The following is a 27,836-nucleotide window of genomic DNA, read 5'->3' on the forward strand; positions in this document are numbered from 1 at the left end:
AAGGAAAGAATTTGGTTGCCTGTGCATCCCAGTACAGAAAAATAAATCAAAGAAAAATATTGGATTTTTAGGGTAGTTCAATACAGTATTGAACACAGTGCATCATAAATCTGAAGCCCCTCGTTGCAAGGTACTGTAAAAGTTAAAGTACTGGTATCCAGAATGGAATGTTCTGTTTTGTTTTTCCTACAGATGGGTGGGCAATAGTTCTGGCTGAAGCTGAATATTGTGTGTGTGTGTGTGTGTGTGCAGGTTCTGTATAAGCTTCCCACCCTCCTGCAATGAGAGGGGGATGAAGGTGGGGGAGGGTTGGGACGGGGAGGGGTGCAATGATGGGGGGATGAGGGTGCGGGAGGGTTGGGATGGGGAAGGGTGTAATGATGTGGGGGATGGGAGTGTGTGTGTGGGGGAGGTGTTGGGACAGGGAGAGGTGCGGGGATGGAGGTGAGGGGAGGTTGGGACAGGGAGGGATGCAATGATGGGAGTGTGGGAGCGTGGGACAGGGCGGGCTGCAGTGACCAGGGAGATGAGGGTTGGGATGGGGAGGATGGAGGTGTGGGGGGTTGGGATGGGGAAGGGTGCAATGATGGGGAGGATGAGGGTGCAGCCAGGTTGGGATGCAATGATTGGGATTGGGAGTGCTGGGGAGGTTGGGACAGGGAGAGGTGCAGTGATGGGGGGATGAGGGTGCGGCAGGGTTGGAATGGAGAGAGGTGCAATGATGTGGGGGGATGACGGTGCAGCCGGTTTGGGATGCAATGATGGGGGGGATTGGGAGTTCTGAGGGAAACAATGATGGGGGTTCAGCCCCACTCCCAGCACTCAGAGATGGGGATACACATACCTCGAACTCCTGAGTGCTGGCAATGGGGGCAACAGACTGACTGTGGTTTGCTTTGGGGCATGCGCCGCAGCTCGAGCCCAGCCATATGAGGAGTGTGAGGAGAATAGGGCCGGGCAGGAGAAGTGCGTGCCACCTGACCCCTCAACCGCTGCTTGCTGAGCGCTCGCAAGTGGCGCTAGTTCCTCCGCTGCCCTGATCCAGCCAATGGGAGCAGCACCAGGGGGTGGGGCAGCACACGGACACCCCTTCCTCCGTCCCCTCCCCTGCAGCCCCTAAGGCTAGGAGTCAGACATGCCGGCTGCTTCTGGACCTGGGAGCCGCGCAGGCCATGGCGTGGCACTATCAGGGAGCCTGCCAGCCCTGCTACAGCGCCGCAAGCTGGACATTCAAGGGCTTGGTCAGCGGTGCTGACCGGAGCATCGGGATTCCTTTTCGACCAGTTGTTCCGGTCCAAAACCGGACACCTGGTTACCCTAAGGAGTGCTCCAGCAGGGCTGTAAGAGCAAGCTCGCTCCTCCCTCCCCCCAGCTGCGCTCCTTGCCTGACCAGTAGGCCTAAAAATAGGAGGGCCTAAGACTGTAGCCTTATTAGGCTGATGGTTAATCGCCCTGGTCACAATAATGCAATGTATGATTTGATTCCTTACCTCACCAACTCAAGCTGTTTTTTCAAAGGAGGAGCCTGAGGGGATCAAGTTCTTGAGGTTCTTGAAACTTGTCTTTGGTCAGGGACTGAAGGCAGGTCTGAAAAAAAGAAAATGTCTTAAATCAGACTGTTATTAAAAATTAAACACCCAGATTAATTCTCTGCAAAGGGGTGTTACAGAGATGAAGGGTGGCTGGAGAGTGCCACACACATCTTAAAGTTCCTGGGTGCCATTGACTTCAAAGGTTAATCATGAAAGTGGCCTCCAGCTCCTTTGCAAATGTCAGCAAATATGGAAAATTCCTTTAGCAGATGAGATAGAAAATATTATTTTAGTTACTGGCATAGGTAATATGGATAGCTGGCAGTTACCATATTTTAAAAACGTTCATGTAGAAGCACCTCATAAACCTTTCAGATTTAGTTCAATGCTGTATTTATTAGAGCGGTTCAGACATTTACACAGAGAGGACAAACTTTTAACAGAAAGACTGTCTTGGACTCAATCTCCCCTCCCATTCCTAATCGTATGGAATGACCATGTTCTTTCCTGTTGATGATTGAATAACTACATCAGCGGCAACATGGGAAAAGTAACACGCACACACCCCTCTTAAAGTGATATAACAGCTGAAAATCAGTAGTCAGCAAAATGTGACAGCCGGAAGTAGTCTGCAAATCACTGGTAATTGCTCCTCAGACTACAATGCTATAATAACAATAAACCTTCAGTTTCCATCATGTTTTTTTGCACCACTTGCAAACCTTTATTTGTTAATCAATCTAGCAGTCTATCAGTTCTTGCATTAAATAGTTTCTTTGTTTCTTTGAGCTGTCACTGATACTTGCCAAGGAAGCAATAAAACATTTAATAAAAAAGAATAACTGGGCCAAATCCTGAAGGTGTTGAGTTGTAACTCTCATAGATGCAAGGCTTAGCAGGGGTGTGATCTTGTGAGGTGCAATAAACTAAGTCCATGGAATTTGGGTGATCAACAACTACTAGGGTTTGGCCCATTAATGATCAGGAAAGAAATAATAAAAGCATTAATAGAGAAACATAGACGTGGAGTTTTTTGGATTGCATAGTAGCATCCACAATCAATGGTTAGAGTCTCTGATTTTTTTTTTCTTTTTTCTCTCCTGTCTTACAATGATGGAACATACAGTTAGTGTCTGGATGTAAGGTAAATACTGTTACTGGACAGGAATACAAAATAAGTATCTTCAGCAGCAGTGCTGTGGAACTGAAGCTCACAAATACAAATCTGTAATTTAAGTAAACCTGGGGAGATTAATAATTTAGCAGTTAAGTTGAAACTCTCCCTGAGTCAGAGGCATGTGGGAATACTTTGCTATTTTTTTTTTAATATACTTTGAGTTTATAGATATGGGGAAGCAGGGAAGAATTTGGATGCTGAATGTACCTTGAATCGTAGAATAATTTATAGAATAATTGCAGCAACTTTTCCCATGATTATTTTTAGTAAACAAAATGTTATTTATAAAATGGTTTCTACAGAGCTGCATCCGCTCTCATTTAATTTATTGAAAGAAAAAGACATTAAGGCTCTATTTTCTCCACTGTGGGAACCACCTGTGTGGAAGGGTGGAAACTTGGGTTGTGTCCTTTTGAATTTGTGCCCTGAGAGGATACAGTGGGCAAAATATGCTCCCTGAGGAAGAGTTCATGGGTTCTGTATTCCCAAAACTCATGAATATTTCTAAGCTCTACATGACTTCAAGGGATCCATTGGTGTTGAGAGACTTTTGCAAAAAAAAAAAAAAAAAAGGCAGGGCAAAGAGATCTGTTTTATTCCCACATCCTACAAGACTGGTTTTGTCACTGTGGGGATCCTACAGGAAAGCTGCTAGGGGCTTCTGTGACTGCAAACTTCCACTCTCCTTTCAGTATTGTGTAGAGAGCTTGCAGTAATTTACACTGCCGTGCCGGGTGGTTGAGAAAATATGATGGAGGTTGGCTGGTCCTTCTGTCTCATGGAGCCTGTACACACACCGCTCCTGTGGAGAAGTTTTCAGAGGGTCATGAGGAAGCGGGAGCTGTCACAAAGACGGCACTCACACCCAACCTCACTGGAGAACTGCAAGTGCAGGCTTGCCTCTGCTCATGGGACTGCCGAAGTATGTGGGGGCTTTAAATCATACATACTTTTCTGAGATTCACTGAATTCTTTTGTTGGTACTATTGACGCGTTTTAAACCCGGACTGAAGGAAATAGAATGGATTGTATTATAAGCTTAATGTTAAAACAGGTGATAAATTGAAAAAGAACAAAAGTGCATTTCAAAAAGCAGTTCCATTAATGCTTCACATAACTTTCTCAATTAGTTATTTTTATTGTAATTTTCTAAATGCTTTTTTCTCCTTTTTTTTGCACAGTGGAAAATTATTTTTGATCTGCTTTCTTTTTTCCATGTCTCTAATGGAAATTTGATTTATAGTGGTATATTACAAATAAAAAATGGTGGGGTTTTTTTTCGTGTGTGTTACTTTTGAAAGGCAAATGGTGGCTGCTATGTAATACTTGCCTGGTACTTAATCAAATGATTCAGGACTGGACAATGTCTGGCTGCTATGCAGGTGAGCAGGAAGGAGGAGCACATAGATGGCCATCTTTTGCTCTTGTCCATAATCAGAGTTCCTTCACTCCCTGAATTCAGGGATTGTGGTGCTTCCCCCTGTCCTCCCAGGATAGATGTACACTGCAATTAAAAAAAACATGGCTGGCCTGTGCCATTTGACTCAGGCGCGCAGAGCTCAGGCTAAGGGGCTGTTTAATTGGGTGTAGACATTCAGGCTTGGGCTGCAGTCCAAGCTCTGGGACCCTCCCACCTTGCAGGGTCCTAGAGCCTGATCTGCAGCCTGAGCCCAAATGTCTATTCTGCAATCAAACAACCCCTTGGCCCGAGCTTCGTGAGCCTGAGTCAGCTGGCACAGGCCAGCCGCGGGTTTTTAATTCTAGTGTACACATACCCCCCAGTGTCCCAAAGAGGACAGAGAGGTCATGGTCTTGCATTCCCTTAGCCCTGACCCATAGATCTTTGTGTGCATGCTGTACCTTCATAAGGAATGTGGCAGTGCTCATGCTCTTCTGTTGGGGCTGGGGCGCTCCAGGAGGAATTGTGCCTCTTAGATGCAATCTCTCCAGGAGTTCCTCTTGGACTGGTGCAGCCTGGCACAGCTCCCAGTGCTCACTGTGGCTTAAAGCTACAATTGATCCTCTAGTATTTAGAACTTAATTATAGTCTCTCTTGCCTGTCTTCCATCACTGCCTCAATACTGATATACTGTACAAATCCAAATTGGGCCATGACTTTTTGTCTCATTATTATTGTACTTACATGGACACTTTCAACCTATTCAAGCGCTCAGATACATGGTGATGGATGTGATATAAGAAACTGCATAGAATAATGTAGGCTATAAAATATACTTTCAGTATCCCTGGAAGATATTTTACTTAAAGATTTTGTGTGTGTGTGTGTGTGTGTGTGTGTGTGTGTGTGTGTTTAAGTTTAAATTTAAATAAACATGGAGTCCAAATTTGTCCTGTTTGCCAAATACCCAAACACTTGCTTTTAAAGACATTAAAAATCTATACTAAATATATAAATATGATGTGGACCCAAACATGTTTTCTGTATCTTTTTTTCTTCTTCTTCTTCACTAACATGCTTCTAAATTTAATCCTTACCACTGGAATAAAATGTGCAGACACAATCTCAGGAAGAGCATGGCCACAGATCAAATGGTAACAAAGCAGTGCTAACGGCCTTAGTTTCAAATTTGTGCTTATCTATTTAAAGTGATTCAGTAGGCTACATATTAATTGTATTTTTTCTGAAGCTTTGTTAACACATGAATTTTGTGCTTTTGAGGAGGACAGGGAAAAAGACTTCATGCTGGGTTTTTTTTTCACTGTTTTTTTTTCCTCCTTCCAGTACGATTATACTGTTTATCCCCAAACGGGGAGCACTTAACTTCAAAGTAACAATAATGCTAATGGATATGATTCTACTATACCATTCCCTTGTTATAGTTTAATGCCATTCTTGAGAACTAAGCTTTTCAAGTGTTAATAAATAGCATTTATTATAAAGATAATTGACTGGGTTTAATATTCAAACCAAGGTGTTGGCTTTACCAGTGAACTTTACCAATGCAGTAAAGTGTAAATTTTTATTTATTTATCTCATTAGTCTTTAAAGGGATCATGCTTTGCAAATAGTAGACATAGCTGCTAATTATATCCTCTGATGTACTAAGCAGAATAGCATGGTAATAGTAATCATATGTTCTATAAAAACCTCCCTCTGATCCTCCAAAGAATTCAGTGCCTATTTTTGTTTCTGCATTTGTCTGAAAGTCCCGCGTGCCCTTGTTTTTAATGTCTATATTAAAATGTTTGTAAAATAGGGAAGATGTATGATTATCAATGTAACTGGAGTCAGAGGGCAAGTGTTCCTAGAGAGGCTGTTATGGATGGGATATTAGGGGAACAGGGAATAAGTGCAGTTAAGCTGGAAGCAACTCAGCAGTGCACAGGGTTTAATAAAGTCCCACTTGTGCAACTTAACCTGCATTCGGTTTCACTTTTTGCTGATGAAACACTTCCAGACCCCATAGAGCATCTGCATGGAACATATATTGATATACAGCTCCCAGCTTCTACTAGGCACAATAACTTTAGACCTAGAGATCTTGAAAACAAAGAGTTCTAGTCTTCCTGCAAATTTTGTTTTCTGCGACAGTGCCAAACACACATGCTTTAAAAATTTGTCTCCATTGTCCATGGGACTCCCCCTTTTTTGCTGCATGTCCTGCAGCTATAAAATTCTGATGCTGCACCCTGATCCAGTCCATGGCTTGTACAGCTGTATTCCCCAGGCAGGGTCTGTGGTGCTTACTATCCTTCACTACAAAATTTCAGTTGGTACCATCTGTCACTTTTTGGGTTAGTTACTATGAAGTCACATTTTTGTACAGGCCTTGTTATGCTCTCACTGTACATTATCCGAGTGCACCTGCTTTTTATAATGGGTTCAAGTCCACCTGAATCACACTGCAGGAGGCCCTGCTACACAGCTGAAATTGCACATGACATTTCTCTGTTAATGTTAATCCATCTCCCTCTTGTACAAGTGTGATTGAATCTTTTTGGGACCTTCCCCTGCGCGCGCGCTCTCTCTCTCACTCTTTCCCCCCCCCCCAAAATGGTTCAACTTGCCACATTTCTGGCAGTGCTGTTCTGGTGCAGGGCACTTCTTCTTTACCCGCTCATGCTGACTCTCACAGTAAATGCATCTCACTGTGGATATGGAACCATGGTCACCTACTCTCTCTGCGATTTTCACCACACCACTTCTGGAGGTGTTGTGCTGCCTTGGGCTTTCATCTTTTCTGTTGAGGCTTCTGCTGCAAGCCCCATGTCTAAGCATCTGCAGTATTTTTTACCAGGAATTGAAATTAGGGGCAGTGTTCACATTTACAGGAGGGTGAGGGCGAAGGTGGGCAGTATGGCACCACAGTAAAAACTGAAAAATGTTTCACGACCATTTTATTAGATTTAACTTCATGTTTTAAAATAGTCACACAAATTAAAGTTGGCTATTCAGACCTTGCATGAGGTACTACATCTTTCAATGAACTTCTTGAATGCAGTGCGTTCATCTTTGGTGGCTTCTGGTGTGTCCGGTACGTCCAGTCGTTCAATTGATATGCTCTTTAGTTCATTCACATGATCAGGCAGAAGTCAACTTCTTTCAGAACACACAATTCTACAAAAAAAAAAAAAACCCTGCTCAATTGTAGCTGTTGTAAGTGGGAGTAGTAAGAGATGAGTTCCTATTTCTTTCATCCCAGGAGACATAGCACAAAGATTGGGTTGAGCCACTAGTGCTGATTTAAAAAAAAAGAAGTTGAAGTGGAATTTTCATTCATTGTATGACATTCCACTCTGTTCAAATTCTCTGTTTTGTCCTGATCACATGGCAGCCCCATTTCTAGTAGTGCCTCACTCCTCTCAAGTATCAGTGTTTTATAAGACAGGCATCTGTAAAAGCTACATAGAGATTGAGTAGAATCCAGAAGTCGCTGTTGTAGATTTGTTAGACTCCAATCTGTGTCCTTTTTCAGCTATCTTAACAAACACTTCTTTTCCTCTTTACTTAAAGATTCAATATAACTTTTGGACTGAAGTCTTTGCTTCTTCCAGTATATTTTCAAAGGATTTTCTGTGACTGATCCAAGTGTAGCTTCTATTGCTAGACAAAGATATACTACTGTTTTAGCAGATGCCTGGATGGCATTGTTTAATGACCCGAGTGGTTTCAAAAGTAGACTTACAAGAGAGAGAGTTGTGATTGTCTTTTCTGAATGTAGTAGCAAGAGTAATCCACCAGCCTCACTACTTAGATCCATCCCATCTTGGTAGATCAAAGCCAGTAATAACCATTGCAGTAATTTTAAGACAACGGTCAGCCATTGCTCATGAGAAAGCCAGTGAGTTTTCCCAGGTTAGACTAATTTCATCTTTAATCCCAGAGTGTCTTCTAGTTTTTCCCAAGATGTTCAGTCTTTCTGAGAGTATATTGAAAATATTAAATTTATGGTTTTTTTAAATGTCTTTTGACGATTCTGTAGCTTGTACTAGTGTAGCTGATTAGATCATAGAATCGTAGGGCTGGAAGGGACCTTGAAAGGGTGTCTAGTCCAGTCCCCTGCACTCAAGGCAGGACTAAGTATTAGCTGGACCATCCCTGACAGGTGTTGTCTAATTTGCTCTTAAACTCCAATGATGATGATTCCATAACTTCCCTGGGCAATTTATTCCAATGGTACCATGATCCCCAGATCTTTCTGCAGTCATTTCCCATTTTGTATGTGTGCAATTGATTGATCGTTCCTTCCTAAAAAGAGTACTTTTTGCATTTGTCCTTATGGAATTTCATCTATTTACTTCAGACCATTTCTCCAGTTTGTCCAGGTCATTTTGAATTTTAATCCTATCCTCCAAAGCACCTGCAACCCCTCCCAGCTTGGTATCATCCACAAACTTGATAATGGCATGGAGTTTATTTATAAACTTATCTAAATCATTGATGAAGATATTGAACAGAATTAGACCCAGAATTGATCCCGGCGGAACCCCATTCAATATGGCCTTCCGGCTTGACTGTGAACCACTGTTAATTACTCTCTGGGAATGGTTTTCCAATCAGTTATGCACCCACCTTATAAGAGCTCTAATTTGTTTGTTTGAGTAGGTCATGCAAGACCGTATCAAAAGCCTTACTAAAATCAAGAGATACCACATACACTGCTTCCCCACAAGGCTTGTTCATAGACTTTAAGGTCAGAAGGGACCATTATGATCTTCTAGTCTGACCTCCTGCACAACGCAGGCCACAGAATCTCACCCACCCACTCCTATAACAAACCCCTGACCTATGTCTGAGCTATTGAAGTCCTCAACTTGTGGTTTAAAGACTTCAGGGTGCAGGGAATCCTCCAGCAAGTGACCTGTGCCCCATGCTGCAGAGGAAGGTGAAAAACACCCAGGGCTTGCGCCAATCTGCTCTGGAGGAAAATTCCTTCCCTACCCCAAATATGGCGATCAGCTAAACCCTGAGCATGTGGGCACGACTCACCAGCCAGACACCCAGGAAAGACTTCTCTGTAGTAACTCAGATCCCACCCCATCTAACATCCCATCACAAGCCATTGGGCATATTTACCACTAATAGTCAAAGATCAATTAATTGCCAAAATTAAGCTATCCCATCAGACCATCCCTTCCATAAACTTATCAAGCTTAGTCTTGAAGACAGATATGTCTTTTGCCTCCACTGCTCCCCTTGGAAGGCTAGTCCAGAACTTCACTCCTCTGATGGTTAGAGACCTTCATCTAATTTCAAGTCTAAACTTCCTGATGGCCAGTTTATATCCATTTGTTGTTGTGTCCACATTGGTACTGAGCTTAAATAATTCCTCTCCCTCCCTGGTATTTATCTCTCTGATATGTTTATAGAAAGTAATCATATCTCCCCTCAGCCTTCTTTTGGTAGGCTAAAAAAGCCAAGCTCTTTGAGTCTCCTTTCATAAGACAGGTTTTCCTTTCCTCGGATCATCCTAGCAGCCCTTCTCTGTACCTGTTCCAGTTTGAATTCATTCTTCTTAAACATGGGAGACCAGAACTGCACACAATATTCCAGATGAGATCTCACCCGTGCCTTGTATAACGGTACTAACACCTCCTTATCTCTACTGGAAATACCTCGCCTGATGCATCACAAGACCGCATTAGCTTTTTTCACAGCCATATCACATTGGCGGCTCATAATCATCCTGTGATCAACCAATACTCCGAGGTCCTTCTCCTCCTCTGTTACTTCCAAGTGATGTGTCTCCAGTTTATAACAAAAATTCTTGTTGTTAATCCCTAAATGCACGACCTTGCACTTTTCACTATTAAATTTCATCCTATTACTATTACTCCAGTTTACAAGGTCATCCTAATCTTTCTATAGGATATCCCGGTCCCTCTCTATATTGGCAATACCTCCCAGCTTCATGTCATCCTCAAACTTTATTAGCACATTCACACTTTTTGTGCCAAGGACAGTAATAAAAAGATTAAATAAGATTGGTCCCAAAACCGATCCCTGAGGAACTCCACTAGTAACCTCCTTCCAGCCTGACAGTTCACCTTTCAATATGACCCATTGTAGTCTCCTCTTTAACCAGTTCCTTATCCACCTTTAAATTTTCATATTGATCCCCATCTTTTCCAATTTAGCTAATAATTCCCCGTGTGGAACCGTATAAAATGCCTTACTGAAATCGAGGTAGATTAGATCCACTGCATTTCCGTTGTCTAAAAAATCTGTTACCTTCTCAAAGAAGGAGATCAGGTTGGTTTGGCACGATTTACCTTTTGTAAAACCATGTTGTATTTTGTCCCAGTTACCGTTGACCTCAATGTCCTTAACTACTTTCTCCTTCAAAATTTTTTCCAAGACCTTGCATACTACAGATGTCAAACTAACAGGCTTGTAATTACCCAGATCACTTTTTTTTCCTTTCTTAAAAATAGGAACTATGTTAGCAATTCTCCAGTTATACGGTACAACCCCTGAGTTTACAGATTCATTAAAAATTCTTGCTAATGGGCTTGCAATTTCATGTACCAGTTCCGTTAATATTCTTGGATGAAGATTATCTGGGCCCCCTGATTTAGTTCCATTAAGCTGTTCGAGTTTGGCTTCTACCTCGGATGTGGTAATATCTACCTCCATATCCTCATTCCCATTTGTCATCCTACCATTATCCCTAAGCTCATCATTATTCTCATTAAAGACTGAGGCAAAGTATTTATTTGTTTAGATATTGAGCCATGCCTAAATTATCCTTAACCTCCACTCCATCCTCAGTGTTTAGCGGTCCCACTTCTTCTGTCTTTGTTTTCTTCTTATTTATATGGCTATAGAACCTTTTACTATTGGTTGTCAAGTATCAGAGGGGTAGCCGTGTTAGTCTGGTTCTGTAGAAGCAGCAAAGAATCCTGTGGCACCTTATAGACTAAGTTAGTCTATAAGGTGCCACAGGATTCTTTGCTGTTACTATTGGTTTTAATTCCCTTTGCAAGGTCCAACTCTACATGGCTCTTGGACTTTCTCACTTTATCTCTACATGTTCTGACCTCAATAAGGTAGCTTTCCTTGCTGATCCCTCCCATCTTCCACTCCTTGTAGGCTTTCTGGTTTTTCTTAATCACCTCTCTGAGATGCTTGCTCATCCAGCTTGGTCTATAACTCCTGCCTATGAGTCCTCCGCCCCCCCCCCAGTTTTCTTGGGATGCAAGCTTCTGATAAAAGAACAGGAGTACGTGTGGCACCTTAGAGACTAACACATTTATTTGAGCATAAGCTTTCGTGGGTTACAGCCCACTTTATCGGATGCATGTGGTGGAAAATACAGTAGACACACACACACACACACTCTCTCTCTCTCTCTCTCTCTCTCTCTCTCTCTCTCTCTCTCTAATGGGTGTTACCATACACACTCTAAGGAGAGTGATCAGTTAAGGTGAGCTATTATCAGCAGGAGAGAAGAAAACTTTTTGTAGTGGTAATCAAAACGGTCCATTTGCAGCAGTTGACAAGAAGGTGTGAGGAACAGTGTGTGAGGGACACACTGTTCCTCACACCTTCTTGTCAACTGCTGCAAATGGACCGTTTTGATTACCACTACAAAAAGTTTTCTTCTCTCCTGCTGATAATAGCTCACCTTAACTGATCACTCTCCTTAGAGTGTGTATGGTAACACCCATTATTTCATGTTCTGTGTGTGTGTGTGTGTGTGTGTGTATCTATATATCTTCCTACTGTATTTTCCACCACATGCATCCGATGAAGTGGGCTGTAGCCCACAAAAGCTTATGCTCAAATAAATGTTAGTCTCTAAGGTGCCACAAGTTCTCCTGTTCTTTTTGCAGATACAGACTAACACGGTTGCTACTCTGAAGCTTCTGATACTTTCTGCAACCTTGACTTGAAAAAAATCCAGGCCTCCTCCGCCTGTTACCCTGTCAAAGAAGGCTATTAGGTTGGTTTGACATGATTTGTTCTCGCTAAAAACATGCAGACTGTTACTTATCACCTTAATATCTTCTAGGTGTTTGCAAATTGATTGCTTAATTATTTGCTCCATTATCTTTCTGGGTACTGAAGTTAAGATGGTCTCTGCAGTGTGTATAGGAGAGATTAGTGTTACACTTTTCTCTGAGCAAAGCTTGTACTACTGTTTTCTAGAGAATTTTGCAGCTCCATCAAATGCACAAGCAGCCATCTGTTTGGAGTCAATTTACAAGCATTTAACTCTTCTAAGTTGTGGGTTGTCACAGATGCAGCCAATGTGTCTTCTATAAGCAGATCATACAGAAGTGCATCTACAGGCCTACCACTGACATGAAGATAATGCACACAGTGACTTAATACTTGACACCTATTTGCATTGGTGCTTTCATCAGCCATGTATGCACATCTTTTGAGTACGGTGAGAGAGTTCTTCACTTTTTCAACTGCTGAATCTTTCAGTGTTGCACCATATGCTTTTAACCAGTCGAGTTTCTTGCAGAAAGTTAGTGAGCATTTCCTGGTCTTGTTAACCTTGAAGTTGGATGCTGGTTCCAAATAAGTAACAATGCATTTAACATTGGCCTCCAGTCTGTAGGTATCTCTTGCTTAAATAGAAAGTATTATGTGGCAGCCAAGTTTGTTCGCATAAACTGTGGTGTGTCTCCAGCATTCTTGACAGCCTCATTAAATACTTCTAAAATTGGCTTTGACAGTGACTGACTTGTAAGGCTTTCTACCTGTCAATGCAGTCCAGAGGCTTGGTGTTTTCCTAGCTGCTGATCAGTCTGGCAAACAAAGCTCCTGCAGTTTTACCAGTGTAACCTTTCCTTCTTCATAAGCTTTTTTGCAAGAGGTGCACCAGTAGCTGCTTTTGTAACTTCAGTAAATGGGAAAAGTTTGACCGATAAACATTGGGAACTGCCTTTAGGTTGTGGAGACACTGTTTCTTCAGTAGGTAGCTTTATTTGTGCTTCAAGCTGTTTGGATGTAGATATACCACTTGAACCTTCAAATGATATGTTGGTATATTCTTGGTTCTTGGTATGTTCTTCATCTTGGTTGGTTTGACTACTTGGGCGGTAGTGGGGGAATTTTGGGGGAGGGAAATCGGAGCATCTCTCTAATATGAGCTCACTTTCCCGGAGCAGCTGTTCCCACAGGTATTGATCCCAAGGACCACAGACTATCCTATCCTGAAACAGGGAGTTTGAGACATCCTCAAAATTGCATGTAGCAGCCAGACTGTGTAAGGCAGTAACATAGGGGTCTATCTCCTCCCCTTTGGATTGGTCTCTAGTGGAAAACCTGTGTCACTCTACAGTTTGGTTCTGCTTTGGGGAGCAGTAGTTTCCTAGGACTCCTAGGTTGCTGTGAGGCTTGAGGCAGTGGTGCGCTTGAGAGTGCTGCAGATATCTCTGCCTTGTTTCCCAGTGTCGGGTCCATGGGTCTCAAACCCCATGTTCATAGGGCTCTTAAGAGCCAGTAAATTCTGACCTGCCACCCAGTGACCAGAACTAAAAGCTGAACTCTGACAGAGGACTCCAGGGCCGGGATCAGATTGGTGGAACTCTGGGCATCCTGACTAGTTCCCTTCTTGTATTTAAAGTGAGCATAGGAAAAAGGAAGTTGCCCGTGTAACTGGGTTTCCCTTGCTTAGAACTGCTTCCCTGCAATATCTACTCCTACTGCCTGACTGTGATGATATCCTGCTTCCTGACTCCTGCTTTGCCTTCTGGCCTGTCTCAAACTCTGATCTCGTGGTATCTAACCTGGCCTGATTCCCAATGCCCAGTCTGACCACTATGTCAGTTCACCTATGTCCTGGTCGTGACACCGAGTAAAGTAAAATAATAGTTTGATTTTCCTGCTGTTGTCATCCTCCTGCATGGCCAGGTCTGTGTACTGCTTGAATTCCTCTGTCCATTGTGTCCATCGTTGGGCTACATTTGTGCCTGCAAAATCCAAGGGTCCAGGAGGCTTCGAACCAAATTCCTTTGCTCATGTTGCCAGCTGCTGCACTGCAGAAGACTCACAGCTCTGATGCTGCCACTGTGTTTCATTAGCAAAGAGTGGAACTGAATGCAGGTTAAGTTGAACAAGTGTAACTTTATTAAACCCTGTGGACTGCTCCCTCCATGTGGCAGAGTAGCTTCCAGCTTAACTATACCCATTCTCTTTTTCCCCTGGTGTCTTGTCCATGAAAGCCCCTCTAGGGAAAATGGGTCCTCTGACTCTGTCCCTGATACAGGGACCCTGCATAGTGCAATTAAAACATTAAGAATCCTGAGGAGGAAATAACTTCAGTATCTTAAGAAGGCTTTTCCTATCATGTATTAATTCATCACCAATTTATCCGTTTTAGTACGGATTTAGTAATAACTGCATTTATTTTTATTAGTTTTCAAAGAGAAAACACTTGGTATTATGGGAACTTTTCCAGAAGGAAAATGAATTGCCTTCCCAGCCATTCAGTGATTATCTGGTGCTGTGAGAGTAACCAGGAGTTAATCTTAACAAAATAAGTGTGTTTGAGAAGACTGGGTAATCCTAGGTGCTGACTGGTGTTATTTATTTAGAAACACTTCTGTAGTGTTTATCAGTTTAATATGACAGTGGGTTCTGATAAATGTATTATTGTGTGTATGGAAGGCAGGATGGAGTAGAAAAAGTATATGACCGGGGAAGAGAGGCTTATAACAATGGGTAATAAAAAGATTATACTTTTAGCATTAATAGTGGGGTAGTTGGAAAACTTGTACTGTAGTTTACTAAATGGCATATCATGTTCCATAACTCATCTGTCAAAATATAAAAGTTAATTGACATTTTGCCTTTCATTGATAACTGATACTTCTGTAGTTTCCAGGTCTTCATAATTTCCTGGCCATTTTTTCCTTTTGAAAGGACAGAATTCTTGCAATGCTCTATCTGTGGGTATAATTTTGGATCATTATCTGAGGATTCTGTTTGCAGTCCTGGACTACCACTAATTTCAGTCCTTGTTGAGATCTTTGACATTGTGAATTTGTTCAACTATTTCAATACTCCTCCTCTCTTAAACTTGCATAGCAAGACAATAAACATGTTATATCATTTCAGATTTTCCACCAAGTTACTAAGAAACCCTACAGGAGAATTGCCAGACTTAAATAAAAATAGTGTTCAATTTCAGGGGGAAAAAAAAAGAATTTTACAATTGCTTATTTAAAAAAATGTATCGTTGTATTGTGGTTTCTATGCCACAGCCTAAGGGGGAAAGACTGTAGCAGAGCTGTGAAGCAGCAGAGGCATCCTTCTTAATTCTTTCCAAGAGGCATCCTTCTTAATTCAACACAAATTCTTTTTGAGGCCTGCATGCTGGAGTGAGAGCAAACTTTTACAGGCTTCAGCTTGTGCTTTCCCTTGCCAATGAATTCTCTGTGGTAGAGGAGGAGTGGGGTCTATGATTTGGCCTCTTACTACCGCCAGTGGGAAGCCTAGTGCCATGGCTGGGGATAGTTTAACACAGCTCCTGTGTTCCTTTACTAGGCTTACAATATTGTCAACCCAAAGGGTTAAAAAAATCAATAAAAACAATTTTTGGCTGTCTTTTTTATTTTTTTTCTTTGCCCTCTCATTTAGGGAGTTTTTTTGTGGGGTTCTCTGGTTCAGAACTGAGCCTTTTAAATACATACACAAATGCAAGCCTCCCTGTTCTTTCCTTTACTTACCCTCTTCTATCCTCTAGGGCAGTGGTGGGCAACCTGCAGTCTGTGGGCTGCACGTGGTCTGTCAGGGTAATCCGCAGGCGGCCCCGAGACAGTGTTTACCTTGACCATCCACAGGCATGACTGCCCACAGCTCCCATTGGCCGCAGTTCGCTGTTCCTGGCCAATGGGAGCTGTGGGAAGCTGTGGCCAGCGTGCCCCTGCCAGCGCTGCTTCCCGCAGCTCCCAGTGGCCGGGGACGGCAAACTGCGGCCACTGGGAGCTGCGGGCAGTTGTGCCTGCAGACGGTCAATGTAAACACTGTCTTGGGGCCCGCCAGTGGATTACCCTGATGAGCCACAGGTTGTTCACCACTGCTCTAGGGTATGGGAGTTGCCATTCTATCCTTTTCTTTAACTAGACAGGAAAGGCAGCTGCTCCACTCGCATGTTCTCTCTCAGCTTCAAAGGAAAGATTGCAATCAAATAATAAATTTGATGCAATAAACCAGACAGTGGTTTAAAAGTTTTATTTGCTTTCTAAACAAATTTATAAAGAAAAATGCCTTCTGAAAAGAGGTGAACAAGATCCCAGACTTGTTAGTCATTGTTACGGTAATAGATTGATGGTTTTTCTTTTTCACCCCTCATTTTGAAGACAAGGATTGTAAAGAAAGCATCCGTTTCAGTTGCTGCAACATTTTAACTGTTCCCTAATTTGATTATCTGGCTCTTCCTTTTCTCCCTAGTTACACAGTTGGCAATGTCTATGATGGAGGTGCTCTGGCTCCCAGCCAAAGGGATTAATATTGCTTTCCCCAGACTATATTCATGTGCCTTTTTCTCAAGGCAAAGATAGTCACAGGACCAGAAGATGGCATGACATTAATCAATTTCTAGGATACTGACTAACAAGATTGAGAAATGTACAAACATTACCTGTTCTTGTAACCATCTTAATAGTGCAGTCTTGCATGACAAGATCAGAGATGGAGAATTCATTTGTGCTCACAAGCATGAACAGCGCCACACTATTCTCGCATGACAAAGTATTTGCACTCTTGGGAAGGTTGGTGCAGTTTAGAAAAACGACATATTTTCTATGAAGGGTTTAAAATGCACTAAAAGTAAGTGGAACCAGATTTTGTAATGTAATCTCTTTAGTTTTTCTGCATGGAGCTTTATGGAAAATATTAGATATTTCAAAGGTAAAAACACTTGCTGGCTGCCAGTAAAGTAAATTGGAATTGTAGGGCAACACTTTTTTCTCTTTAGAATGGACTCTGTCCTTCCTAACCAGTATTCTTTAGCTATCCTCCCTACATAAAATGTTTGGTTAAATGATCAGCCTACAATGGCAAAATTGGGAATAAAAATATATTTTTTAAATTGGACAGACATTAGAAAAATGTACAATATTGTCACACAATAACAATCTGTGTTCTTCAACTTTAATTGTATATGTTTTTCCTTTTTTAGCGTATTTTTGAAGAGACACGTACTTGTATTTCACAGAAATTGCCTTGAAGAGCCCCTGGCCCCCTTCCATACCCCTATGTCCTCAAGAAAAAACTGCACTTTGGCTTTGTCTATTGATGAGTCTGCATTATGTAAGTGTATGTGTGTTCAACAGTGTACTTTTTGACTTGGTATACTGTTTATACTAGTTTATATAAAATAAATAAAAATCAAAATACACCAAAGACCATCATGAAATAGATTTTCCTTTTTTTCCAATATTCCTTTTTTAAAACTGGGTATCATCTTGGAGGTCTCGGAGTTATTTTCAATTAGAGAATGAGTCTCTTAATAATAAAATGCACCTAAATGGATAACACGTCTCGCAAGAGACGGGCAGACTTTCAAAAGTAAAAAATGGTTGCTAGGCATCTTTCTGCCATGTGTGCCTTTGAAAATCTCCTCCTGAACCTCTGAAAATATTTGACCCTTTTTATCTTGAATGTATGTTGCCTATAGGATTTAGTAGTTTATTTACAAGTTGTACTGTCTCAGGGAATATATTTGCATTCTTGGGTAGGTCAGGGCAGTTTAGAAAAATAGCCTATCTTCTACCAAGTACATGGTAATATATCTGCCTTCTACAGAAGGTGTCCTACGAACTGTATCACTGACTATACAACTCTACCTGATTCATTCCCTAAATCCTGTGCATGGAATGAGGCTGTGGTCCTGTAGGGAAAAGTCTTGAATTATATGATCATATGTTATACCATAATGCATATGCACAAGGGGGATAAATTAAAGTGCACTGGAAATATTTATTTCCAAACATTTGATTACTTGACTTTGCAACATAAATAAAATAAAAAGTTCTGGAATAAAACCATTTTTTTCTCAAAAAATTAATTTAGTTTTATTGTATGTAGGCACCTTTTTTGAAAGGTAAAAACAAATTCCATTATCTGGAACTGCACCCTCCCCACCCCTATCATGCATCATTGGTAGAATGTGAACTCTGAACCTCTAGCACTGCTTGAGCTGCAGGATTAACTACATTAGCTGGCAGCAGGAGAAAGCTGCTATTGGGTTTGGGAATGGATTGCTGAGACTGAGTGCTTGGTCTGCAGTGGGAGTAGTTGTGGGTGATCCCAGTCCAGATCTCTCTCTCTCTCTCTCTCCCCCCCCCTTCCCTGTTATCTTCCTGTGTTCCCAGTGCAGTTTGTGCTACACTTCAGTGATAACATTGGCCTGACTTTAGACTATAAGGTTCATGTTCAGTTGGTTGTTTTGCCATGCTACCAAAATTTTGCTGCCACCTCAAGTGACAGAAAGGAAAAAGTGACTTTTCAAAAGTTTTGATCTCTGCCAACCTTAAACAGAATTCAGGGCAAAGAAAAGGCACTTCACTGGCCCCAACACTTTCTCCTTTCTGAATTTCAAGGGCCTGCTGCAAACCAGAGGAAGTGGTAGAACTTTAAAAAAAAAAATATCTTACAGGAATTTTTTTATATAGAAAGTATTAAGTAATCTAAATACAGGGGTTGCTACCAGCTCCCCCAGTAATAGTGTTTGATGCAGAATGTAAAATGTGCACTTTTTAACAGATTTCTATGCCTAGTACTTTTGCTGAACTATTTGTGACTCACTTCTACTATTCTGCAATGCTAAATGTGACTTGATTTTCAGTCATGCTATGTCAGAGTTAACACTACCAGATGTGTCCATCTTCTGTAGTGTATTATTCTGAACATAACTGAAAGAAATAAGCTTTTTCTAGTTGAGAATTCAAGGCAGAGACCATTCATTAAATTCATGTCCTTTCATATCCTTTAGGATATGAAATATAATAATCTTGAATTGTTGGATAAATATGTTGGGATGCTTACAGAAGTTTCTGTTACCAGATTTACCTTTTACTTTGGGGTATGCTCATTTATTAGGGTTACTCTTGGGGGGGGAGGCGTGTTCTGTAATTCTATCAATGTACTGCTTGTCTCACTTGTGTTTTCATATGGAGCTCTACTTCTCCCTTCTTGTGCCCTCCGAATGGAGTGATCCTGTAGGACCTAGGTTCCCCAAGGCTGGGTTCTTCCAGCCCCAGAACAATATACTCACCCACACCTACACCCACCCCTGAGTGGACCAGGTCAATCAGCACTTTCAAGCTGACCCTTATATGCCCCTGGACTCAGTGGTCTGAGCCAAGCAGCACTTTCAAGCTGCCACCTTTATATGCTACAGGTTCAATGCGTCCCTATCCCCACTTTTGTGTCACAATTGTACTGGTAGTAACGCACTTGATGTGCAAACCCCACAGTATTTTTGGGCGCTACAGGGATCTTTAGCTTAGGTAAGAGAAGCGATGCAGAGTAAATGGGGAAGCTAAAAACACAAAAGAGTAAAGTTCAGAGAGAGAGAGAGAGAGAGAAAGAGAAGCAACCAGCATAAAAGTTATTTATTGAATAATAGTGATAACTACACAAGGAGAGCCTAAACCACCCTAACAGTTACATTATTAAAGATTACAAAAATCATATATAGAAAACTATACCTGATCAAACAAGTCAGGGTTAGAAAGTTATACCTGAGGTAGAAAAGAAAACGGAGAGAGAGAGCTGGCATCTCACCCATTCTCTGAAGCTTGAAGTAGTCGGGGTTCCCAGGTGGTGATGGTAGCTCAGGGTCCTGAGTGCTGGAGACAGGCAGAGCCCCCAGCATGATCAGGCAAGAGAAGATGAAATTCCAGTGGAACTGATGCAGAGTTTGGATCCATGCATCAGAACACTTACTTGAACATAGGTAGGGGTTTTTGTAGAGAAACAACAGTGGTTCAAGGGTGAACACTACATTTGTTTATGGGTAAACTGATGACTCAAGGGTTTTCTTTAGACTAGACAATAGGAGCTGATCACTCTTGGCTATGGGTGGTGTTCCTTCCAGGGAGCTCACAATTAGGCTGCCTTAGTATTCTGGATATCAATCAAGGATTTATTACTAGAATTGGTTGGATAACTGCTGAGCTGGGTGTGTGCAGGTGTAGGTTCATTTAACATCTGGAGCAGAGATCCCCATGATGTACTGCTTCCCTGCTTTTCTGGTCCCAGAGTTCAGTGCGGTTCTCTGTTCTCCATTCTGTATGCTAATGCCTCCCTGTCCCATCTTTGATGCAGATGAGGTTAGGGGAGTTGCCTTTGTTCTTGTCACCCTCGTCAGGAGGAGTCTAGGTGTGTCTCCCACCGCCCTTCACTTTTCTCTGATTGGTTTTGGTTTCAGCAGAGGCTCGAGCGGGGATGTCCTTTCATGAGTCAGCCAGGCTGTATACTGTGCCCTGGTTCCCCAAGAACACAGAGCTGACTGGTGGTATATCTGCCTAAAAGAAATAACCTTCAGTAGCTGCAGGATGAAAAGAGGTAAATGATAGTAGATTTTCACATTGATTTAAACCATCTAGTCAATAACTATAATCCATTTGCTGTAAATATAATATTGGCAAATGTGCAGGGATTTTCTTAGCTAAGCTATAATTATTTTAAAGAAAAACACCCTATACATTTTCTATAAAGTATGTAACATATTGCTAAAGCACAATGGTTAAATTCCTTTTTTGTAGAAACTTGGTAAGCCAAATGAGATGCTGAGGGGAAAAATAAATTTGCTTTTCTAAATTTATATCAAATTTAGGATAGTCATAAAAGAAGCTTTGCTTGATATGATGCTCATTATAGCAATTGGGCTTGAGAGGTCAGCTTTTATTATTTTTAATTTTAAGCTTGTTTGGAGATTTTGCTCTTACAACATATTTAGTCCTTTTCTGAGGCCAGGTCTACAAGACAGACCTATATCAGTAGAGACCTGCACGGAAACAAATTTATATCCATGAATAGAAATCTGTCTCCATGGAACTGCAGGGGCGAAAGGAGCAGAACATGGGGCCGCCGCTCCCAGCAGCCAGTGCCCCACGCCAGCAGCTCCTCCGGTGCAGCTGTACCACCCCCAGCCCCGCCCACTGGGACGGACACCAGGCTCACCGGCAGCTGTCCCTGGTTGTGCTCTTGTTTTCAAGCAACGCGCATGCCCCCGGACAGGAGACTCAGACAGCTGCATGGAAGGGACGGGGGCAGAGCTGCAGGTGGTAAAGCAGCTCCGGAGGAGCAGTGGCCCCACGTTCTGCTCCTTTCGCCCCTGCGGTTCTGCGGATACCAATTTATATCCACAGATATCCACATCTGTGGATATAAATTTGTATCTGTGCAGAGCCCTATATATCAGTATAACTACGACACTCATGGGTATCCACACCTATACTGACCTAACCTCAGGTGTAGACAGGAGACCTTCTCCCATCGACATAGCTACTGCCTCTCTCCCAGTGGCATAGTAGCTGTAGCACTGTACATGAAGACATTTTGTAGAAGGCAGTTAAAATAGTATCAGAGGGGTAGCCGTGTTCGTCTGGAGCTGTAAAAAGCAACAAAGAGTCCTGTGGCACCTTACAGACTAACAGATGTATTGGAGCATAAGCTCCAATACCCACTTCGTCAGGCGCATGTAATGGAAATTTCCAGAGGCAGGTATAAATATGCAGGCAAGAATCAGTCTGGAGATAATGAGGTTAGTTCAATCAGGCAGGGTGAGGTCCTCTTCTAGCAGTTGAGGTGTGAACACCAAGGGAGGAGAAACAACTTTTGTAGTTGGCCAACCATTCACAGTCTTTGTTTAATTCTGATCTGGTGGTGTCAAATTTGCAAATGAACTGAAGCTCAGCAGTTTCTCTTTGAAGTCTGGTCTGGTCTTTGAAGTCTGGTCTTTTTTGCTGTAGGATGGCTACCTTTAAATCTGCTATTGTGTGTCCAGGAAGGTTGAAGTGTTCTCCTACAGGTTTTTGTATATTGCCATTCCTAATATCTGACTTGTGTCCATTTATCCTTTTACGTAGGGACTGTCCAGTTTGGCCGATGTACATAGCAGAGGGGCATTGCTGGCACATGATGGCGTATATAACATTGGTGGACGTGCAGGTGAATGAACCAGTGATGTTGTAGCTGATCTGGTTAGGTCCTGTGATGGTGTCGCTGGTGTAGATATGTGGGCAGAGTTGTCATCGAGGTTTGTTGCATGGATTGGTTCCTGAATTAGGGTTGTTATGGTGCGGTGTGTGGTTGCTGGTGAGAATATGCTTAAGGTTGGCAGGTTGTTTGTGGGCAAGGACTGGCCTGCCTCCCGAGGTCTGTGAAAGCGAGGGATCATTGTCCAGGATGGGTTGTAGATCACTGATTCGTTGGAGAGGTTTAAGCTGAAGACTGTAGGTGATGGCCAGTGGAGTCCTGTTGGTAAAATAGTTGGTAAAAAGTTAAAATAGTAGGTAACTTGAACTTGATCAATCTTTTTAATATAAGGGCGGCAGCTCTTTTCCACTGCCTCACGCTCATTTTAGTATTGAGAATAGGGCTGGGTGGGTGTATATGTGTGTGAGTCAGTGGGGATCATATCTAAGAGGTAAAGTTCTGCTGCAGGTATAGGTGTGAGAGCAGGCATTGTGTTTTTAATACAGCAGCTGGAGTACAAGGGTCATTTTTCAAATGTGGCATATAACTTCAATGCGTTATTCAGAGGCATAGGGTTAAGTACATGCATAACTAGTTGCAAGATCGGGACCCAAATGTGCACATTGGAAACATAATAAGATCCCCAATACATTTTTATGGCAGTCTACAGAGATTTTTGCACAGTCAGTCTTAATCCACAACAAAAGTACACTGAAAAATTATCAATCAGCTCAAGTGATTTTTATTATTGGTATGGATGCAAGTATATTGAATAACTGCTTAATTTTGTTTCCATTAATGTCCATAGACAGTAGAGCCTAGAAACTGTTACTCAATGCATCTTTCTGTTGTCCTGAAGAGTTTGTAAATGCACCAAGCATAGGAGCTTCCACTGCTTCCCATGGGAGATTATTCCATAGGTTCATATATTTCCATGTCAGGAAGTTTTTCCTACTATACAACCTAAATATTCCTGTTAATTTCATCACATGACTTCTGGTTATATATCCCCTCTTACTATTCTAAATAACTTCAGTGGAGTTTTCCTCTTCAGTCCCGTGACTTAAATGGATTGTGCCTGCTGACATGACTGGAATTCTGCGCCAAGTGTGTAGGACTTAGCATCTCATACCAGTGTCAGAATTATTGTAAAAAGTAACATCAATTTTCTAAGGTAGTGGTCCTCAACCTGTTTATCATTCAGCCCACAATGTGTTACATGGGCCGCAGGCTGAGAACCACAGCGCCCCCACAATCCCATATGCCTAGCGCCCCTGCCCAGAGCAGGGCCAGAAGCTGAGCACTGGGCCGGGCACCTCGGACCCAGACCCCTGCATGGGACCTGGCAGCTAAACTCTGGACCTCGCTGAGTGGGTCCAGGCAGCCGGAGCCTGGGATGCTGTTGCGTGGGGCTGGGTGGCAGCCGGAGACCAACCTCGAGACCCCTCCGCCTGGGGCCAAACAGCCAGACCCCAGGACCCAGCAACCGGACCCAATCACAGGAGCAGAGCCCCACATTAAATCTGGGGGTGCTGCAACACCCCAGAAAAACTCTAGATCCCAGAGTGCCCCCCCCCCAAACCTACCCACAGACCCACTGTCCTGCCCCATGCCCCCCTGTGGCACTCACCAGCCCCCTGCTGGCAGTAGCGCTCATGGAGGCTGCAAGATACCATCTCCCTCTCAGCCACCCCATCCCCTGCCAGACCAGCATGGCAAATTTTGAATTTTTTTTAGCACACAGCTGTGCCGCTGCTCTAATGGTTTAAGTGGATCATTTTGATGTCTTTCTCTTATACCACCAGAACCCAGTATGTTGAGCAGTTTCTGTTTAATGTCTGGTGACTTTTCTTTCTTCCCCGCTCCCCCCCCCTTTTTTTTTTGAATGAGCGTGTTCTGTTTTTTTTTTTCCTTTATACTATATTAATACCTAGATTCTTTTCTTTGTAAGGAATCACAAGGTAGCTTGTCATGCAGTTACTTGTTTTATCCCCCTAGGGGTTGCTCTTTCTCTATAATATCTCAGTATCTTCAGTATGATATTTTAATCTGACGTGTGTTTGCATGTAATGAATGTTTTGCTGATACAACTCAACAGAAGAAAGTTCTCTTCTCTTTTGTCTCAAACTTATTAATGTTGTTCATCTTGCTGACTGTGTTCTTGTCAGAACATTCTATAGTGATTTGGGACTGAATCCGCAGAGTTATGGCCTTGTAACGGAATAAAAGGAAATCAGACCTAGCTAGATTATTTTATTAAGCTTATAGTTCAGACTGAATTTTTATAAAGTAACTTTAAAAAAAATCCTACCCCCCTTCCTGGTGTAGTTTAAAGGTTTAACATTTCTATTCTTGTTGTACTTATTGTCAGCTTTTCACAGAAAGGAAACCTAAATTATGTTCTGGCTGAGTGTTACTGCTAGATGGTGCAGAATAAACACAGATACAAATCTTGGGTTTTAAGAGCTGTGGCTGCAACTTTATTCAGAAATTTGATTGAACTCAATCTGTAGATCTGAACTATTAACTGCTACCAAGTTGACACAATCATTGAGGTCTTCTCCTTAATAGTCCCAACTGGCACTAGGAGCTGAAAGTACCATTGAAAAATAAGCTTCCACCCCCTATACTTGTGAAAAGAATAAGGGGATGTTGATAGCAGTGTATTGTGCAATAATACTATTCTCATCACTGGTAACTGCAGTCCCAATTTAGCTCACCTGTTTCTTTCTGAGCTCCTCTGTGTGACATAGAGATAAGACCATGGTTATTTATACCTCCAGGGACTTTGCCACAGGAACACCAGTGAATTCATGCTATTTGGCTATCAAAGAACTCCCTATTCACAAAAGAATGTGAGCAGTAAACAAGTGTGTGTCCTTGTGGCCCATCAGGTGAACACCTCCATACCTAAGGAGCTCAAGGTCTCTGTAAACTATTCAACTTTTGCTTAATCACTTCTGTAGTTTCTTTAACCCTTATTCTGCAATGGTTCACCTTCGCTGGTAGCTGTATACCTTCCTAAACCCACTACAGTACAGTTTTGGATTAGACATGCAGGGCATCTGCCAAATCAGCCAAAATTCTTCCCTATTCTGTCCCTGAGGCTGTCTCTACACCACGCAACTTTTAGCAAGATGGCTATCCCACTACAGCTGTGCCGCTAAAAGACGCGCAGTGTAGCCGCTGTTTGTTGGCGGGAGTCTGTGGTACATGGGCCACTGATTGTTGTAGGCATTTTTAATGTTATGTGACAATTAGATCTGCCCTAAGCAGAGTTAAATAACATGTTTAATAAAATGTCAGTAGCCATCAGCAACTCATCTACACTACGGCTTCCAATGTTGCTAATGTTAAAGGAGCTGAAGCAGCGTTGTAACGATGCGCCGTTTTTAGAAGAGTTTTAAAGAGGATATTTGAGCACTTGTTGCATGCATACTGTCTGTTACATTTATTACATAGTGACTAGTTATGTTGTCACTATCCCATTGTTTGATAAAGCATTTTGGAATACTTTATGTTTGACAAGCACTGTACCACAGCAAATTTTGCTCAAATATTTATGTTTGTAATTAGAAACTCCACCTGAAGGATCCTTGCACTTATTGGGGGAAATCACAGCTGTAAAATTTTATGCCCTTAAAACCTAATAACCCTGAAAAAAATACTTTTCAGAGCAAACTACTCAGATAACAGTTGATCACAGACAGTAAAATCCTATTAGAATTAATTCCTTGCTTCTCATTAATCCTTCAGCCTGATTTTTACTGACTTCCCATAACAAAAAACAAACACAATTTTAGATTATTGCCTAAAAACATTTAGCCTAGCACACATTATTTTAGACAGTGATGCAGTGCTAGGTTAATTTGCACATAATCCGCCTACAGATTATAAACCTAAGAATGGCTAGGAAGAACATATGCTTCTCTCAGTACAAATTCATATACAAAATGCTCTGTCAGTAACACATTTTCCAGTAGTGTGGCTTAGAAAGGTCACAGCAACAATGAGTACAATGGAAAGATATGGGGATATTTTCAGGATCAATTCAATCCACTCAAAGTATTTACTTTAATTTCTGACTTTGTCTTAATATTCATATTGGAATCCTCTAGTTCCAGTTTTGGATACGTACTGAGATACTGGTGTCTGATAAGTAACACAAACTAGAGCAGTGCAAATATCTGACTTTTCATTTTGCTTGCAGTTCTAGAGGGGGAAAAATAGTTTCTGTTCAACCCAAAACACTTTTAAAAATTGTTTTTGTTAATAACATTGAAGGAAATTTCTAAGCAAAAAGACCCAAAGACTGCAGCATCAACTTCTTATTTGAGAAGCAGAATGCAAAACCAACTAAAAATAAAATTGGGACAGATTCATTGTCTATAGTGAGTGAAATTCAAAAACAAAGAGCATAAATTTGTTTAGAGTATACTGATTTTTTTTTCTGTTTAATTTGCCATGTAAGTAACAAAATTCAGGGCTTTATTTTAAACTGTTAATATAGGCTTAAGTATCTCCAAGATTCCACCTTTTGTCTAAACCTGGATTGAATGATCAACTATTATAATTTCCCATTCATTGGCCTTGAACAAGTGCAACTGAACTCCTGAAGTTCATTCACAATGATGCTTCCAAGATCTCCCTGGTTCAGTGCTCTACTGCAAAAAGCAAACTTCTTGTCTTAACCTTCAACTCCTTCCACGTGACTCAAGAATCTCTTGATGCCAGCTGCCAAAGGGGCACAGAGCTTGCAGGTATCTCCCAAGTCGGTCATGTATATTCTAGCTCACCAAAGAGGGTGATGTGAGTTCTCTAATAAAACCTTATGTCATACTGATCCTCACAATCACTGCAAGATGTATATACGGATGATATTTAAGGAATTGTGTATGTGTACTGAAAATATGTTTTAAAGTCTGTCACCAACCAAAGAGGAAAACAGGCTTTCTTCCAGTCAGGAGGCAATATATGTATCTCTCTGTAGAAATGTAAATTAAGCATTTGTAAGCCAACACAATGGAAGCCGTATTTACATACAGAGTCAACCAGAAAGGAGCACACAGGAAAAAAGAAGCCATGAGGGTTAGCCTGGTCATGTGCTAAGACAATGAACTCTGAGGGGAGAGAGGGCATATGTTGGAGACGAGGAAGACACCCCTTTATCCTGCACTTAGGAAGTAAACTGACAGCACATTTACATTCATGAAAACGAGATCCCAATCAGCCTTGCAAAAGGCTTTGGATGAGATAAGATGCCTTAGATAGGAAGTTAGCCTGTTAAGTTTAGTCTTTAACAGTCATGTTATGATTTTGTTTTATATGTAACCCTTCTGTTTTGATTATCCTTATTCACTATCTCTTAAATCTTGATGTTTGATAATAAATTTGATTGTTTTCACTATAACTGTATCTCAGTGCTGTGGAATTATAAAAGGAGCAGATCATGAGCTGAATCAAACAAGCCGGTGTGTGCACTGTCCCCTTTGGGGAT

At 41.8% G+C, this 27,836-nt stretch overlaps 1 protein-coding gene across 6 annotated transcripts in view; it reads left to right on the forward strand.

Moving 5' to 3' along the window:
• The window catches only part of FHIP1A (FHF complex subunit HOOK interacting protein 1A), a 131,636-nt gene that overhangs the window by 44,323 nt on the left and 59,477 nt on the right, over window positions 1–27,836 (forward strand). The gene's annotated exons all lie outside the window — the stretch shown is intronic.

The sequence above is a fragment of the Mauremys mutica genome, chromosome 5 (assembly GCF_020497125.1).
Source record: "Mauremys mutica isolate MM-2020 ecotype Southern chromosome 5, ASM2049712v1, whole genome shotgun sequence".
NCBI classification, from domain to species: domain Eukaryota; kingdom Metazoa; phylum Chordata; order Testudines; family Geoemydidae; genus Mauremys; species Mauremys mutica.